This window comes from Rhineura floridana, chromosome 5 (assembly GCF_030035675.1).
Source record: "Rhineura floridana isolate rRhiFlo1 chromosome 5, rRhiFlo1.hap2, whole genome shotgun sequence".
Taxonomy (NCBI): Eukaryota; Metazoa; Chordata; class Lepidosauria; order Squamata; family Rhineuridae; genus Rhineura; species Rhineura floridana.
The window spans coordinates 114,408,938-114,426,741 of NC_084484.1; the positions used below are offsets into that span (position 1 = coordinate 114,408,938).

The 17,804-nt window shown below is 39.7% G+C and overlaps 1 long non-coding RNA gene across 5 annotated transcripts in view; it reads left to right on the forward strand.

Annotated features, from left to right (window-relative positions):
* LOC133385910 (uncharacterized) overlaps window positions 1–17,804 on the forward strand; it is a 422,451-nt gene that overhangs the window by 11,785 nt on the left and 392,862 nt on the right. The window contains exons 3-4 of one of the 5 annotated variants that reach the window (XR_009763006.1): window positions 10,004–10,084; window positions 12,166–12,568. The exons of 3 other annotated variants lie outside the window; for them this stretch is intronic. This is a non-coding gene — a long non-coding RNA (uncharacterized LOC133385910). Of the gene's footprint in view, window positions 1–10,003; window positions 10,085–12,165; window positions 12,569–17,804 lie in introns of those variants that run through there. One more of the 5 variants, XR_009763005.1, reaches the window with a different exon arrangement.

Below are 17,804 nucleotides of genomic sequence, written 5' to 3' on the forward strand. Positions count from 1 at the left end.
GTGGTTCTTCAGTCCTTTAAAAAAAAAGCTAAAAGCTTCAAATTCTTTTACTCCACTGTTCAAGGACAGTCTTAGCCAGGTCCGGCCAGCAATAAAATATTGGTGTGAATTATAAATCTCATATTGCTGTATTGGAGTATTGCACAAACAACATCCATTTAATTCCAGGTTTGAATATGAATATGCTCTTATTGATTCTGGCTGCCTGTTTCATCAAGCTATGGAACTGAAGTCACAATGCACAGATTAAGAGGTGGCAAAAGAGATATGATGGATACTTGTAGAAATTTAGGTGGCTGTTTGTAGACTTTTGTCTGTCATATAATTACTGGCTAAGTAAAGTTTGTGTGTATATATATGTGTTAATACAAAAATGTTTATTGAATATATAATTAAAATAATGTTTGTCAGAAGAAATCTTTCTTTCCCCTTTAAGGTATGGCACACTCAAGGGGAACATAACAGATGAGTCTCTTCAGACATATTTTTGGCAGTTGTATTGGTATTAATCAGGAAAACTTTGTAGGAATAAAAAGAATTGGCAGTGAAAAGAATGATACACTGATGCATAAAATAGAATAACTTTTAATCTTGGAGTCCTACAAGATCTAAGTGTACATTTGTTGAAATACTGCTTGGCATTTCATATATATTTTACACTTTCAATTAGTTCAGTTCAGAAGAGAATGTAGTCTCTTTTGTTACATGGATCCATTTTTTTATTTTTATGAGTTTAACGGAATTATGAGGTGATAATATTACAATAAAGTCAGAGTTTTAAAACAATTTAACATATCTGACATTCTGTCTTTGGTTACAATTACAGTTTTGAGAAAGAACAACCCTTTAAAGCCTCATGCTTAACTGGGTGATGTCCACCCAGTTGTGCAATGGACTTCCATTGGCACAATGGGGCTTTCTGTTTCTCTCTCCCAACCTTCTGGAGCAGAATTTGGCATGCAGGAGGTGCTGCACGTGGGAGAAAAGGAAGGAGAAGCCCTGTTGAACAAGCAGGGGTCATTTAGTGCAACATTGGGTGTTATCCATTGATTTTAATGAGTGTAAGGACATTTAACTCTTGTGTTAGATTTCATTTTATATTTCTCTGGAAAACGTATCACCCACTTTTTTATTATTATTATTATTATTATTATTCTCAAAGAGGTTCACAATGAAAAGGGGGTGGGGGAGTCCTCACCGTTGAAATAACTAAGAGCTTAAACCAGTGCACAGATTTAACAGCTGAAACTGAGAATGGAGTGTCTGGTGGCAGCAGAATGCCTGGCTGATCTTGCATAGCGACTAGTGCAGGAGTAGGCAAACTTCAGGTGAGCAAGATCTACTTTTTTTTGTTACAAGAACCCTGATTTCCAGTAACTGGAGCCGGGTGCAAAAAGGCACATACTTAAAATGAAAGAATTCTGTGCTGAGGAGTTTGTTTTGAGTTCCAGAACACAGCCAAACACTCAGTTCTTACACACACAAATCTATTCCTGATTACTTCCCATCCTAAGATATTTTTTTCATTTCAGAAGTATAATTTACAGGGTGAAAGGGAAAGAGGGTCATTTTATTGTCAATGCTAAGCAACTGGGAATCAGGAATCATTCCTGATTTACTTCAAATCATCCAGATATCTACTAGTCTGCCAACTGCTAGACAAGTGTGAATATCTCATGCAGTACCTCATCAGGAATATAGGAATAATAAATTTCTAACCTTCATTACAGGGTTATTGCATTACTGAGCTTATGTATCAAAAGTGCTTTCAGCATTACATAAATTCTAATTTCATTGTAATCATGGGACAGCACCCTGTATTTTATTTAAAACTAACATGATGCCTAAATTCTTGGGGGTAATTAAAAAGGACTGATTTAATCATTTCTTTTACAACTGTCAGCAGCTTCAAGAATGTTTGCAAACCTAGCCAGAAAATACTGACAATCATGACTGTGAAATACACATTTGCTATCTGGATTGTGTCAATTTATTGTTAAATAACAGTAAAAAATTCAAGCCAAGGATTTTTTGGGGATGGGTGCATTGGAGAAATGTAAAATAAAACCAGATTGCAAGCCAATTGAATGAAATGAAATGAAGTAAATTAATGGTCTCAGTAAGAGGTCAAACCAATCACAGAGATAGGGTTAATTATGTTGTCATTTTCCATTGAAATTCAGCTGATTATTTTTGAAAAGTTTAACATGGAATCAAATCATTTCTGTGGAAAAGGAGAAGAGGAAGAACTTAAAACCAGAGGAATTTGAAATTAATCTGTTTGAGGTATCAAATTGCAGGATATGTAGTATATTTCCAATAGTTGCTTATAACTGTACTTGTATTTATTCAACTACTTCATGCATAAATAAATGGAACCTTTTCCTTTGGAAAATCCAAAACTTAGAATCGCATTATTTTTTCCAAGTAGGTTACTTATATCCATTACAGACAGTCAAATCATATCTATGGTATGCTGATACAGTGAGACATATTAAAATAGAAAATCATAATCCAGTTTTCAAGAAAGACAACATTCTATGGGATTTTTTTTATTTTCCTGCACAGGTATCTGTCAAATCACTTCAAATTTTTCCCATATATCTGACTGGCCCTTTTTAATGACCCAGTTAGAAAAAAAAACTACCATTTAGTTACACTGCTTAGATTGCTGTTGTGAATTGCATTAGTTGCAGATTACGCAGTGTGGACTATTCTGTAAAATAGCCTCTAATATTCTGCTCACATAACAGACTTCCACTTGCGTGATAGAACTTTCACCTCCTCTCCCCTGCAGCCTTGCCTCCCGGGCAACCTTGAAATCTGCTCCAGAGGGTTGGAGGATTTGTAGTTCTCTCCACTTTAAAAGTTCACCTAACTGCCCAATTAGCTAGAGAGTCCCCGTTTGAAGAAAATATTATGGCTGGTACAGAATTTGAATGAACCTACAATGTGTGAGGGTCCAAGCAGAAGCACAATAAGAATAATAAAGACCCACAATATGCCAAAGGCTGTATTGAACTCAGTAATAATAATAATAATAATAATAATAATAATATAAAGATAGAATATGAAGAAGTCCAAAAGAATTAAAGTCTATAAAATAGTCATGAATAGGTTATGAGTAACAGCACACTAGTAGATACAAATCCATTTCAACTAAATGTCTTCCTCAGTTCTTGTTATACATGTACTTTCTTTGGTAGGAGTGATAATAAGTTATTTTGCAAGTGTAGAATTTTTCTTACGATTGATATATGCAGCTGTTTCCATATGGCAATTTCTTTTGCAAATATTAAATCACTGTAACAATGTACAAGGCTGCTTCCAGTACAGTACAGCCAGTAATACTGTAGATGGTTACCAGCTGTAAATACAAGTTATTACATTACTGAAACATTCTTATAACAAAGTTGTTTGTTGTTATGTGCCTTCAATTCGATTACGATTTATGGCAACCGTATGAATCGGTGACTTCCAATAGCATCTGTTATAAACCACTCTGTTCAGATCTTGTAAGTTCAGGTCTGTGGCTTCTGTTATGGAACCAATCCAACTCTTGTTTGGTCTTCCTCTTTTTCTACTCCCTTCTGTTTTTCCCAGCATTGTTGACTTTTCTACTGAATCATGTCTTCTCATTATGTGTCCAAAATATGATAACCTTAGTTTCACCATTTTAGCTTCTAATGATACTCCCAAGTACTCTCTTCCTTCCCACAAGCACCATCCTAAGAATTACTTTTACAGGGCTGGACCAACATTAGGCAGAATGGGGCATTTATTTATTTAAAATATTTCTATCCCACCCTTCTACCCTATAATAGGGCACTCAGAGCGGCTTACAATAAAATTGAGCACATACATAATAAAATTGTACACAATAAAAATCACAAAAACATTAAAATTAAAATACATAAAATGCAATTGTTGTTGTTATGTGCCTTCAAGTCGATTACGACTTATGGAGACCCTAGGAATCAGTGACCTCCAATAGCATCTGTCATGAACCACCCTGTTCAGATCTTCTATGTTCAGGTCTGTGGCTTCCTTTATGGAATCAATCCATCTCTTGTTTGGTCTTCCTCTTTTTCTACTCCTATTTTTCCCAGCATTATGGTCTTTTCTAGTAAATCAGGTCTTCTCATTATGCATCCAAAGTATGATAACCTCAGTTTCATCATTTTAGCTTCTAATGATAGTTCTGGTTTAATTTGTTCTAACACCCAATTATTTGTCTTTTTTGCAGTCCATGGTATCTGCAAAGCTCTCCTCCAATACCACACTTCAAATGAGTTGATTTTTCTCTTACCCGCTTTTTTCACTGTCCAACATCCATACATAGAGATTGGGAATACCATGGTCTGAATGATCCTGACTTTAGTGTTCAATGATACATCTTTGCATTTGGGGACCTTTTCTAGTTCTCCCACAGCTGCCCTCCCCAGTGCTAACCTTCTTCTGATTTCTTGACTGTTGTCTCCATTTTGGTTAATGACTGTGCCAAGGTATTCCTTGACAAGTTCAAGGTCCTCATTGTAAACTTTAAAGTTACATAAATCTTCTGTTGTCATTACTTTAGTCTTTTTGACGTTCAGCTGTAGTCCTGTTCTTGTGCTTTCCTCTATAACTTTCATCAGCATTTGTTTCAAATCGTTACTGGTTTCTGCTAAGAGTATGGTATCGTCTGCATATCTTAAATTATTGATATTCCTCCCTCCAATTTTCACACCTCCTTCATCTTGGTCCAATCCCGCTTTCCGTATGATATGTTCTGCATATAGATTAAATAAATAGGGTGATAAAACACACCCCTGCCTCATACCCTTTCCGATGGGAAACCAATCGGGTTTCTCCATATTCTGTCCTTATAGTAGCCTCTTGTCCAGAGTATAGATTGTACATTAGGTGTTTTGGCACCCCCATTTCTTTTAAAGCATTCCATAGTTTTTCATGATGTACACAATCAAAAGCTTTGCTGTAATCTATAAAGCACAGGGTGATTTTCTTTTGAAATCCCTTGGTCTGTTCCACTATACACATTACTACAAGCCTATTGGCCTAAATAAGGTTCAGGTCACTCTAGCTCCTCTCTGAGGAGACAACTTCTCTTGGAGCTGTCTTAGCAGGGGTCCTTAGAGTTGTCCGAAGTCCTATATGCTGTCTACTTGACTTGGATGCTGCCTGCTTCCACTTGTGAGACTGAAGCTCTCACAGAAGTGAACACTGCACACAGTTACATCTTTTGCAAGCACAGCCTGAGTTATTAGATCAGATAGCAGGGAAACCTGATCTGTGGGCCTAATTAGCATGTGTTCTTAAATTGTTTTTATATTTTTTAAATTGTGTTTTAAAATTTGTATATCTGTTTTTAATGTTTTTAATTGCTGTAACCCCCCCAGAGAGCTTCGGCTATGGGGTGGTATACAAATGTAATAAATAAATAAATAAGCTTGCTGGGCCTCCCCATTTGGCCCACAACGTGGTGTAGCCAAAACCATGCCCGCTTGTCCATCACCTAATGTCTTGTGATGTCAGGCCTGGGACAGGTAAAACTGCAGTGCCAGATTCAAAAGGAAGGATTAGGTGCACACTCTACGTGTATTCCTGATCCTTCCTTTGCAACCCTGGCTTGAACTGCAAAGGAATCTTCCTTTGTGGCCGTTGCTTGTCAAGTGATTAACAGGTGGGTGGCTCCACACATCTGTCAAAGTGGCCCTCAGAGGTTAGGTCACTTCTGGATCTGGCCCTCTGGCTGGATCTAGTTCCCCAAAAGTGAGATATAATAAAACATAAAAACAATTAGAGGCACATAAAAATATATCAGAACAGAATAAAATGCCAAACTTTCAAATGCCTGGGCAAATACTGTAGACAGTTTTTGACCTGACACCCAAATGATTGTACAGTTGGCACTAGTCATGCTTCTGTAGGGAGGACATTCCAAAGGTAGAGCATCACCCCATGGAAGACTATGTGGGTACTTTGTTTAAGACAGTGGTAGTCATTGTGGTACCCTCCTTATTTATTTATTTATATATATATCCCAGTAGGAGCCCAGATGTTGCTAGATTCCAATTTCCATCAGCTCCCACCAGCTTGGCCAATGGTCAGAGATGATGGGAGTTGTAGTTCAACATCTGGAGGGTATCACATTGACTGCACTAATGTAAGATATCAGCAGCTTGGCAATCGGATAGAAGATAAAGAGTTCAGTTAAAGGAAGACCAGTCCTGATTTCTGAAGCTTCATCTAAGGGAACTGCAGTTCTAGTCTTCCAGTGTGAGGAACGTAAACAGGGGCTGACATTTTCCAAATTGCATGGGTCCTCTCATCCTATGATCCTCAGTCCAGCCTCTAGTGAAAACCAGTTGCTCTTTCAACTGACCTTGCCTTGTTCCTTGCTTCTTTCACTTCCTATTATGACAACCCTGTGGTGGTAGTGGCAAATATGTGTTGTCATAATTGGGGTTTTCTATCCTGCTGTTGAACACGCATGCGAATTAGCTGCTGGAGAGCCCAGAAAGGCTTATTTGTTTCTTTCCTCTTTTTTTACATGAATACAATGTATGTTCAGTACAGTAAAAATTAAATAGGGTGTCCTACTCTTTCATCACACAAACCGCCCAGAGAGCTTCAGTTATGGGGCCGTATATAAATGTAATAAATAAATGAATAAATAAATAGACCATCTTAAAAACAGAATTAGCATTTAATTCATAATGATTTTTAAAAAGTAGTGGCTTAAAGCTGAGGACCTGCTATATCAATTTATGTATGGAAAGCAGGGAGAGCCTCAACTTCAAGTGTTTTGGCACAGGTCCAATTGAGCATTACTGTCACATTTGATTCTTTATTGGGTAGCATAAATGCATGCTGGAAATCTGAGAAAATAAGATCTGGCCTAAGTGCTAGTCTAATTTCTGTGTGGTAAATAGGTTTGTACCACATTTTGGCTTGTTTACCCTCAGTTAGACACCATGTAATGTAAAATAATGCATCGTTAATGCATTCTGATGGCCTGCACAGATAGTATCTGCTGCACACTAATTAATGTAAATGGTGGTAATTCTACAAACAACTTAATTTATTTGAGTTCATCTTGGCAGCATGTTCCAATTCAGAATACGCCTTGATTGTTCTATGGCAGATTTTGCTCTACCTCTGCAAGCTCAAATGATGCATTATTTGACATTCAGCACTGATTTCCAGTAAGCAGCAGTTAACTTCCCCTGCTTAACTTTAGCCAGGCTTCCAGAGCAGCATAGCTCTGTAAGTCAACGTTGATGCCAGAGCCCACCTTGAGAAGATCTGGAGCATTCTCTTTGGTATCATTTGTAACATGTACATTTACCCCCTTTTTCTACTAAGATACCAGTCCCCACATTTTGGAGCTATGAAGAGGGTGTCCTTCCTTTGTAAGCTATGGGGAGGGACATGAAGTTCAGACAGGCTTACTTTAGCAATTGAGCATTGTGGAGTGCTCCTGGAAAACAGTATTGTAAATGTTTTGTGAGAGTAAAAAATCCATTGCCATTTAGTTAGAAATCATATCTAATAGAACAGCTCTGAATGTTTCTCTCCTTGTTGCATGAAACTTCTGCATGACCTTGAAATGGAAGGCAGATTGAGCCATACAGAATGATGGAGAGGTAGGGTTGTGCAGACAAGCCCATTTCTCAGTGATTCCCTTTAAGCTTAATGGAACAAAAGTAGGACTGTCTGTACTCAGCACAATTGTTGGGGAGAGGCAAAACCTGTCCCCCTCCCTCCAAACAACTGGGGATATTCAGGGGAAAGGTTAGCTCTTAGCCCAATGTTATCCCACTCAGTTATTGTCTCACACATAGCTGAATGGCTGCCATTCACTTTGCTGGTGAGATATAAATTATTGTAATTATCTTGACCACACCATTATAATGAGAAAACAAAAATGGTCCTTGACACTGGGTGGCTCATCCTTAATTAAGATGGATTGTGTGCATGTGCATGCACATGTGCAAGTGCATTTGTGTGTATGCACAACTTAACCTTTACTCATAGCACACCAGTCTCCGTCAGACCTGTAGAATGCACGAGTCTATTCTTTGCTCATAATAACAATGGGCGTTTTCCTAGAATTGTGAATTTATTTATTTATTTATTTATTGGATTTATATCCTGCCCTTCCTCCCAGTAGGAGCCCAGGGCTTATATTTAATGCATATATTTTTCTTCCCATATATGTTAGCATTTAGCTATGGCAACCAAATGCTCCAAGGAACTTCACTGGTTACTTTGAGTATGCAAATAACTTTTGGAAAACTGCAATCAAGGACAAAATCTACTTAGTAGCAAGTCACAATACTAGCGGTAAAACTCATTGGTAATCAATAGACTGCCTACTTATCTTCTGTAAATCATATATTTTATGTTTTATAATGGGATTCATGTTAGTAATTATAACACTCATTTTCCAAGATTTTCTTGCAAGAAAGATCTGTTGATACATGAAGCTAGTATTTGATTTGCAGTTAATTCTATCAAAGCTTGATTGGTAGCTCATCAAAGCAATAATGTGCTTGCTAAATTATAGGTGATATTCTATGTAAATTACTTGAGATATCTAATTTGAGGTTTTTCAAAAAATCTTCTTCAATATATGTTATGAAAATAAATTCTGGGGCAATTAAAGATTAAGCTATAATGGGAAAGTATCCACCTCAGATTTATATACGATTCATTTTCGGTGCCCAATGGTCACAATGCAGAAAGTTTGTTATTAAAGTGTATTGCACGTCTATGTAAAACTACGGTAGTATCCTGGGTAAAAGATACTGTTACAACTTCTTGGCTAACCGCATTTTGGTTCAAGTGGAATCAAGGAGGTGCAAGGCCCTGGAGCATAATTCCCACCCCACACCCCCTTGTCTTGCTGGTTATGCTTTCCTGAGGTACTGTGAGGGGACAGCACAAGGCCATCCTGTGAGCAACAAAAATAACCAAGAGAAACTGAAATAAATGTTATCTTCTTCCTTGGCAGACTTCCCTCAGGCCCAGCAGAATGATCCCATTGTTCAAAGAAATCACTAAGTTTTCTCAGGGTTGGCTAGATGCACACGCACATGCACACACACGCATGTGAAATCACCTCATACCCAGACCCCTCCTTTTTCAGGGGAATTGGAAGAGAAAAAGTGTCTTTAAAAAGCAAGTCTTGAGACCTGGAAGGGGGGGGGAATGGCAATCTGAGCTCCAACACGTGTAATTACACTCTCAAAGAACTCAACGAGGGACTGCAGGGACAGAACAGGCAGGGATTCTGTGTCTCGGCACAAGCCTTGAGGCAAACAGATTCTTTCCTGCTTTTTGGGCAGAGCTCCTTTACACCACTTCAGCTGTATTCCGCTGTCCACTCCTGCACCTAGGATAGGTAATCTCTCCTACCTATCACTCCTTATAGTAATAAGGCTCTTTGATCTCTTTAGTTTAAAGTTATGAATGGGTTAGGATATTTATGATTGATGCTGCCACACACCCTGTAATTTTGTAATGCTATTCTTCTCTTCTCTCTCAATAAAAGAAAGCTTTGCTTTAGTCTGGTTTGGACCTGCATTTCTTGGGTTATACACGCACCATTTAGGCACATTTCAGGGCAAAGAGCTTGTTTTATCCCTAGCAAAATATCCCCCTCCTCTCAAGGAGGTGTGCTTCATGGGACATGTGGGTGGCAGGTTCACACACTCAGGTTCCCAAGGACACGTGTTGTAACACTGTTGTGGAGGAAACTGTAGAGGCATAATCCTTTCTCGTGCATGTGGGAAGGGAATCTGTTGAGCCCTATTGCCCTCCTTTCTTCCTCTTGTTGGCTGTCAGCTTGGCACATGCAACTTTTGCATCTGGCTGGCCACCACTATGAGCTTTTCTGGTTAAACTGACATGTGATGTGCATGCTAAGCTGCACGACTATCATTTTTGTTATCAACAGCTTACTAGTGGTTCTATGTGCTCTTCTATATGTTCTCAGCACCCTGTGTCAATCTGTCCATGGATGGGCTATTCCATGGTTCTCCTTGTTCATGGAGTTCTCCAGCTTCTCATTCCACAAGTGAGTAAACAGCCTTGAGTCAAACAAAGCCACAGATAGGCAGAGAGCTAGGAAACTAGATCAAGAAACTAAACTGAGCAGCCATATATTCTCTTTGGAGGGGTGCATTGGACTAATGGAAATGGGCCTGCTAATTTGTTTTGGAAATCCCTGAAGCAAAATTTACAATCCTGAACATGTATTTTTCTCATTGCTGCTAGCTTTCTCTCTCTCTCTACTGAATGTCATGAATAACAGAGAATCACAATTTTCAGACTTTTCTGACATATATATATATCTGCTTGCTTACCTTTCAGTCCTCTCAAAAATCCAATCAAGTTAAAAGCATTTTAATGCACCTATAATATGGCCATTGCCCCAGACTTTGGATTAAAGGAATCAAGAGCTCTAGTGCTGGTTTTGAGAGATGTTGAGGTTACTCCAGTAATAGAAACAAATTTTGTTTCATTTAGCATGCATTTGATTTTGAAAAACCTTTTCAATTTAAACTGAATATTATCCAAAGTACTTTGCACACTTAAAAGGTTACATGAAGTACATTTCTTACTGGCTGAAGTCTCTGTTTTACCACAGGAAATTAGTTTGCCATCAATAATCATGCAAATTGGTTCACTCTTTCTGTACATCATCCAGATTTATAATCAAGGCTTCAGTAGCTGCTGTAAACACCACAGTGGTTAACTTTCTAATATATCAGTGTACTGGTCTTAAGGGACTGAGTCGATGTGGGTTTTGCGTTACCAGTACAGAACTTGTTCCTTACCAAAAATTTTCATAGAATTCTGCCACAGTTTTGTTAATACTCGTAAAGTATGTTCATTCAAAGGCTTAGTGCACTCCTGACTCTCTTGAACTCCCCTTTTTTGGCTTTCATTCAGAGTCTAACTCAGGAGAACACAGGAAGCTGCCCTATGCTGAGTTAGACTATTGGTCCATCTCACTCAGTATTGTCTACACTGACTGGCAGTAGCTCTCTGGGGGTTTCAGATGGGATTCTTTTCCCAGCCCTACCTGGACATGCTGGGGATTGAACTTGGGACCTTCTGCATGCAAAGCAGATGCTCATCACTGCCCTGTGCCCTTTCCTTCTTGGTTGGTGTTTGCAGGACTTCAAGGCATTTTGCAGCCTGAGACAGAGCATCAAATGGTTCCCTGTTCCTCCCCACCTCTCAAGTCAAGGTGCCCAGTACTCAGGGCCAGCCCCAGACATTCCAGGGCCCTTGGGCACAAGCCTGCCCCAGGGCCTGGCACTCCCCTTCCATGATTTGCAGCAGGATTACTGCTGCAGATCGCACTGCGAGAGTCTCCCTAAGGGGCTGAAGCCTCTGCCGCCATCATGGCTCATGGCAGGGATGCGCGCATGTAGCACGCATGCATGCAATCAGCCAAGATGGTGGCAGAGGCTTCAGCTCCTTAGGGAAATTCGGCTGCCATCTTGGTCAAGGACAGCGCTGTGCATGCAACCGCACAACACAGCCAAGAAAGGTAGGTTTAGCAAGGGAATTTCGGGGGCTCCGAAGCTCTCACCATGCGATCTGCAGCAGCAATCCTGCCACGAATTGTGGAAGGGGAGTGAAGGGGCCCTTTGACCAGGGCCTCATCTGGCCGCCCTTTGGAGCCGGTCCTGCAAGGACACTGAAGCTGTTTTGGTATCTGAGGAGCAGAAAATCGCACAAGCACCTCTCCCTGGCCCTGGCAATAAAATATAATTACAAATTAGATAACTAACCATTTCCTGCCCTTTTGTGACACCCCAAACTTGCTGCCTGAGGTGGCTGCCTCACTCGATGTAATGGTAGGGCCACCCGTGTGGTATTATCATCTAGTGACTCCTTTGGGATGCCTCCAACGACAGAGAACTGAATTGCCCGCAAAAAATGACAGAGAAAGTGCACTAAGTGTACAACGCAGTCAAGATATCGAAAGGTATTAATTGGAGACGAATTAACAAGTTAAAGCAAGTTCTGCCTCCAACTCCAGGTCAATTTTCAGCAAATGGTCTGTAGCATGCACTCATGAGAGAAATGGGCTGATATTTATTTATTTATTTATTACCGACTAAGTGCCTGTCGCTTTGACAGGCGGAGCTGGGCAAGGCTGACTGCCTCTGCAATGCAACTCCTGCTATGAGGGAAGACAGAAGAGAAGAGAGGCACCTTCCCCTGGCTTGCTAGATGACGGCAGTGGCGTAATCCTAGTTGATGGGGAGCCTGTGGAGAAACGAGCCAGTTCCAGTACTCCACCTCTGTGATTCCTGTCTACAAACATTGCTGCTGCTCTGGCTTGATGGGAGCGGTGGCAGTGTTGCTGCTGGCAGCCTCCTCCAGTCTGTTTCCAGCAGACAGGAGAGTCCATTTCAGAGTCCATTTGAGAAGTGGCGCTGCCAAAGGACTTGGGAAAGTAAAACCCAGCTTCTTGCTCCTCTTGTTTCTAATCGGGTGGCGGTGATACCATGTTAACAGCATGACCAAAAACAAAAATAAAAAATTGGAAGTCAGTCTGGGAGGTTTTTTTTTTTGTAAACAAAACAGAAAGCAGGTGGTTACAAACCTTCTGTCCCATAGCTGCCTTATGTTTTAATTGGTGTTGTTTTTAGTTGTAAGCTGCTCTGAGTCCTATTGGAAAAAGGGCGGGGTAGAAATAAAGTTTATTATTATTATGGTGATTGAGGTAGTCCAGCTAGCGCAGGGTTGTCTTCAGCAGGGGTGGCAGCCTTCTTGCTTCCTGGTCCTTCAGGCCTTATTTTAATGGCGTCACACCAGAGAGAGGAGAGGCACCTTTGCAAGATAAGTGGAGACTTTCCATCCACATTGCAGCACTGGGCTAGGAGGAAAAGATCTTCTCTTCCTAGCCCATCATTGCAATGGGGAGAAAAAGCAGCATTTTCCCGCTCCATTGCCGTAATGGGCTAGAAGGACAGGTTCAGCCCAGTGCTGCAATGGGAGAGAAAACAAAACAGTGTTTTTTCCCAACCCATCACAGCACTGGGGCAAGATAGGCTCCTCTGTTCCTAGAAGGGGATGGGACTGATCAACAGAAGAGGGGGAGGGCTGTTTGAATGTGTGTGTATGCCTCTGCTCTACCTGTCAGTATGTGTGGCGAGTGTGTAGTGTCTATGTATGCTGTATGAGTGGTGACTGGGTGTGGTCTGTATAAGTGTGTGGGGACTGTGTGTGGAAAGGGTAGGCGCAAGAGCAAGTACACAGGTTCAGTCATCAGAGGATATGGGGCTCAATGCCATCAATATGCTGATGATACTCATCTCTGTCTCTCTATAGTCTATATCATCTGATCTGGATGAAATTGTGTTGATGTTCATCAGATGCCCGGAGGTGGTAATGGGAGGGCCAATAAACTGATGCTGAATTGTGACAAGATGGAGAAACTCTTGTTGGGCAGGTCTTGTGTCTAGGAATTGAGTGTTTGGCTTGTTCTATATGGAGTCACACTCTCCCTGAAGGAACAGGTATGTAGCCTGTGGGTGCTTCTGGATCCAGCCTTGTCATCTGAGGCCTCAGTAGCTAGGAGGGCCTATTTCCAGATATGGTCAGTTCACCAACTACCATCATTCCTGGATTGAGATAGGCTTGCCATAGTTTTGTATGCTCTGGACACCACCCATTCAGACTACTGTAATGCACTCTGTGTTGGGCTGCCCTTGAAGACAGTTGGCAAATGTAGCTAGTGGAGGATGCAGCTGTGAGAACACTGATGAGCATTTCTGTGCAATGTCATATAACTCCTATTCTGTGGGATCTGCATTGACTGCCTATATGTTGCTGAATCCAACTGGCTTTGCTAATACTAACATATAAAGCCCTTCTTGGGATCTAGGTGTCTGATGAAATCTGTCTCCCGATAGCAACCAGCCTGAGCTCTGAGAATGACATGTGGGCTCTGCTTGTGTTTCCACTAATGGGGGTAGCTCATTGTTGGGGAACCAGGGGAAGGAGCTTCTCTGTAGTGGATTTCTGTTTGTGGAATTTCTTTCCCTTAGAGGCCCAGTTGACCACAGCACTTATGGGGTTTCACCATATGGTTTATGTTTAGTTACGTTTTGGGTGTAAAGATGTAAGATGTAGTCATGGGGACACAGCAGAGACAGACTTAAAGAAACATATGGGCTAGAATGGCTTTTGCTTCATTATCGGAAACTAACTTACTGCTGTCTGTGTTCCAGAAGACATTCCACCACCACCCCTAGTATCAAAAGAGCTCAGTTGCTTTAGTCATGGAACAGAGACAAGGTACGTCAGATGGCTTTTCTGCTGTCTGACAATGTTCAGTTCAAGCAGAATGCCCATCCCTACTGGGATTCTATCTATTAAATTGTAGCAAAAAAAGAAAAAGAAAAGCCAGCAAGAAAAACCTCTGATAATTAAGTTAGGATGACTGCCAAGATGTAATGGTTTTCCTGTGTTTGAAAAGCTTCATGGGCAAGGAGTTATTTTTCCTAATTGTAAGCATTGGTGTACATATTTCATGAATTAGAACAAGCATTATATTGATTAAAACCTTTAAATCTTGAGATCAGTGCGAGATAAATATTTAAAATCACAACAGTTCCTAGGGATTGGTACATTTTCACTATGTTATAGACTTATAGAATATGTTGCAAATAGATATCCAGGACTGGATAGTGAGGGGTGGGAGACAATCCTTAATTTTAAAAGGCTGCACTTTGTTTATCACTGAAATGTCCATGGTGAATGTACAAAATAGTTTGAATTAGCCAAATGTCTGCATCACATGCTTTTATTAAATCATTTCCATGCAAAGTTGAATTTTCTACTCATTCAAAATGCATGATTTACAACATTATGTTTGAAATTCTCTGCAGAGTTTTAAAAGCTTTATTGCACTTTTCCCCCAGCATAATTTTAGCTATGAATAATAGAGGAGACTGAAGGGAGCTAGTCATTCCACATTTTATGGAGCATATTTGTCCCCAGCATGGCTATTGCTTGTTACACAGTGAACACTATCATGTGTGAAGGGTGATAGGTGTCAGTAAACACACAGGAACTTGGGCCAGCAACTGCAGTTGTCCTGAGTGTTGTGGCTTTAGAGTCTCAGTTTTTATCTAAATGATCTGTGGGACTCTCTCCACTCAACAATTCATGTTCTCAGACTGTGTTTGCATTATCAGTTCTTGGTGGAAACGTAAAAAAACCCCATGCAATTGTGGTTGTGCCTCAGATGTGTGGCCCCACCATGTGGTGAAATAGAGAGAAAATGAAAAACTGTGGTGCACGTAGAATCTTGGATTTATTGGCAATAACTTGAGAATTTAATTAACAAGCAGTTTCTGCAACATGGGTCTTACTCTGGGAGCTATAGAGATGAATTCACTGGTGTTTTGCCTGCTTTTGCTACCATTCAAAGTAAAACAGTGATTTGTGGGCAGATGTGGGCTTTAGCAGGTATAAAACATTACAGCCAAATACTTAGTGCATTCATATTTGGAATAGGGTTCATGAAATATATGCATGCAGAAGAGAACTGTGTACATGTCAAACCACTTTTCCAATACTGTTTTATTTTTATTTTATTGCTTTGAAGCATTTAGCACTCTAACCATTCAGTAATGGTTCAAGGGTGGGGTATCTACATAAATCAGTAGCCTCTTTTTGGTAATGGGACTTCACACTGCCTAGGTAATTCCTTTTTTTTATCATTAATTTTTATTCAAATTTTCAAAGACAAAAAACAAAACAAAACAAAAATAATTAAACAATAAAATAAAATGTTGACTTCCGATTTGTCGCAGATCAGTTATAGGTCTACAATATATAACAATCCTGTCTCTAAAATTATATTATGAAATCACTTTCCTCCAGTAGTTATCTTAATTAATCATCAAATCTCATAAACATTACTTTATTCTTTCCACAAAAAGTCAGAGAGGTTTCAATTCCTTGAGAGATATATCTTTCAATTTTTCTCCAAATAAACATGTCGCTTAATCCATCTGATTCAAATCTGTTAGGTCCAATAATTTCAATAGCCATTCTAACATTATCTATATTAATTCCATCTTCCATCTTCAATAATCCTGTTAAGTCCAGTAATTTCAGTAGCCATTCTTCCATTAACAGTATCCCATAATAATCTTGTAGTCATAGTCATAGTCCAAATAAACATATCAATTAATCCATCTCGTCAAATCTGTTAGGTCCAATAATTTCCATAACCATTCTTCCATTATCAATATTAATTCCATCTTCCATCTTCAATAGTCCTGTTAAATCCAGTGGTTTCAGTATCCATTCATCCATTATCAGTATCCCATGATGATCTTGCTGTCATAGCCATAGTCATATAACAAGAGTCTGATGGGAATTTCCCCCATCACAAATATGTCCTTGCCATCAACTCTGAATATGTTGCTGAAATATTGTTGTAAAGTCACATCTCCTTCTTTTTTACAAAATGCACTGGCTCATCTCTTAAGAGTTTTTCCATTGTCACATATTTATAGTTAATTCCATAGATTTTTTCTATGTCAAGCCCCATCACATCATTCCAGTCAAGAAAATTATCCAAGACATTGATAACTTTATCACTAATATCTTCATTAATTTCTTCAGAGACAACGTTGAATTCCAAACAGTAAACTTTATTTCTAACATCCGTAAACTCCAGATCTTTTTCCAATTCCATATTTGTTCCAGTCTTCAGGGCTAGGTAATTCCTGAAGGCTGTTGTGCCTTTGCTGCTGAAGAGGACCTTTCCTTCTTATGCTTTCAGCTGTCATCTGAAGGGCCAGGCTAAACAATAGATTAAGTGTCTGGATGCATCTTATGCGTCTAGCTCTTTCCTTTAACAATAGCAGCTGGAAACAGTCCATTTTGTATCAGGACTGTGGCACACGTGAGCATTTTTTTTAGAAAAGCAAAGCACCCCTGTCCCTCGCCCATGGTTTAGATCAGTGGTTCCCAAACTTTTCCCCCCAATGGACCACTTGAAAATTGCTGAAGGTCTTGGCACACAACTTAATGATTTCCCCCCATTGTATTAATTGTAATGTGCTATGTTAGGTGCTGTGTGATTTTTAATTGTATATTTTTGCTTGTTTTATGTCGTATATAGCATTTTTAAGTATTACAATTTGTATTCCATAGAATTCAAGTTGTAATACGAGCAAATACAACAGAAGAAGCAATAAAAATTCATTAAAAATCAAGATTCATATTTAATGTGGACATGCCGTAGACCACCTTGATGAAGCTCATGGACCACTGGTGGCCCGCGGACCACAGTTTGAGAACCCCTGCTCTAGATGAAAATAATCCCCAAGCTGTTATCTGCCCTGCTCCCCTTCCCCAGGAAAGATGCAGCAGCAGGGAAAGGGGGATTTTTGACAGGGACCATGAGCAGGAGAAGATGTTAAACCTACGTTTTTTCATGCAGTTCCTGATAAGATTGCTGCTATTTTAAATAAATTATTTATTAATTAAAATACTTATACACTGCAATTTCATTAAATATATTAAAGTAGTTTACAACAGATACGTATACAGAGAGAGAGAATAAAACCATACAACAGAAAATCACAAATCACAACCTAGCTATTATGGAAATTAAAATTATACTTATTTATCTGCATAAGCCAGGTAGCATAACAAAGTTTTCAGCAACTGTATAAAGATGACAGCACCTGCTGAATCCCAATTGGAAGAGCATTCCACAGGACTGGCTTGATAACCCTGAAGGCTCG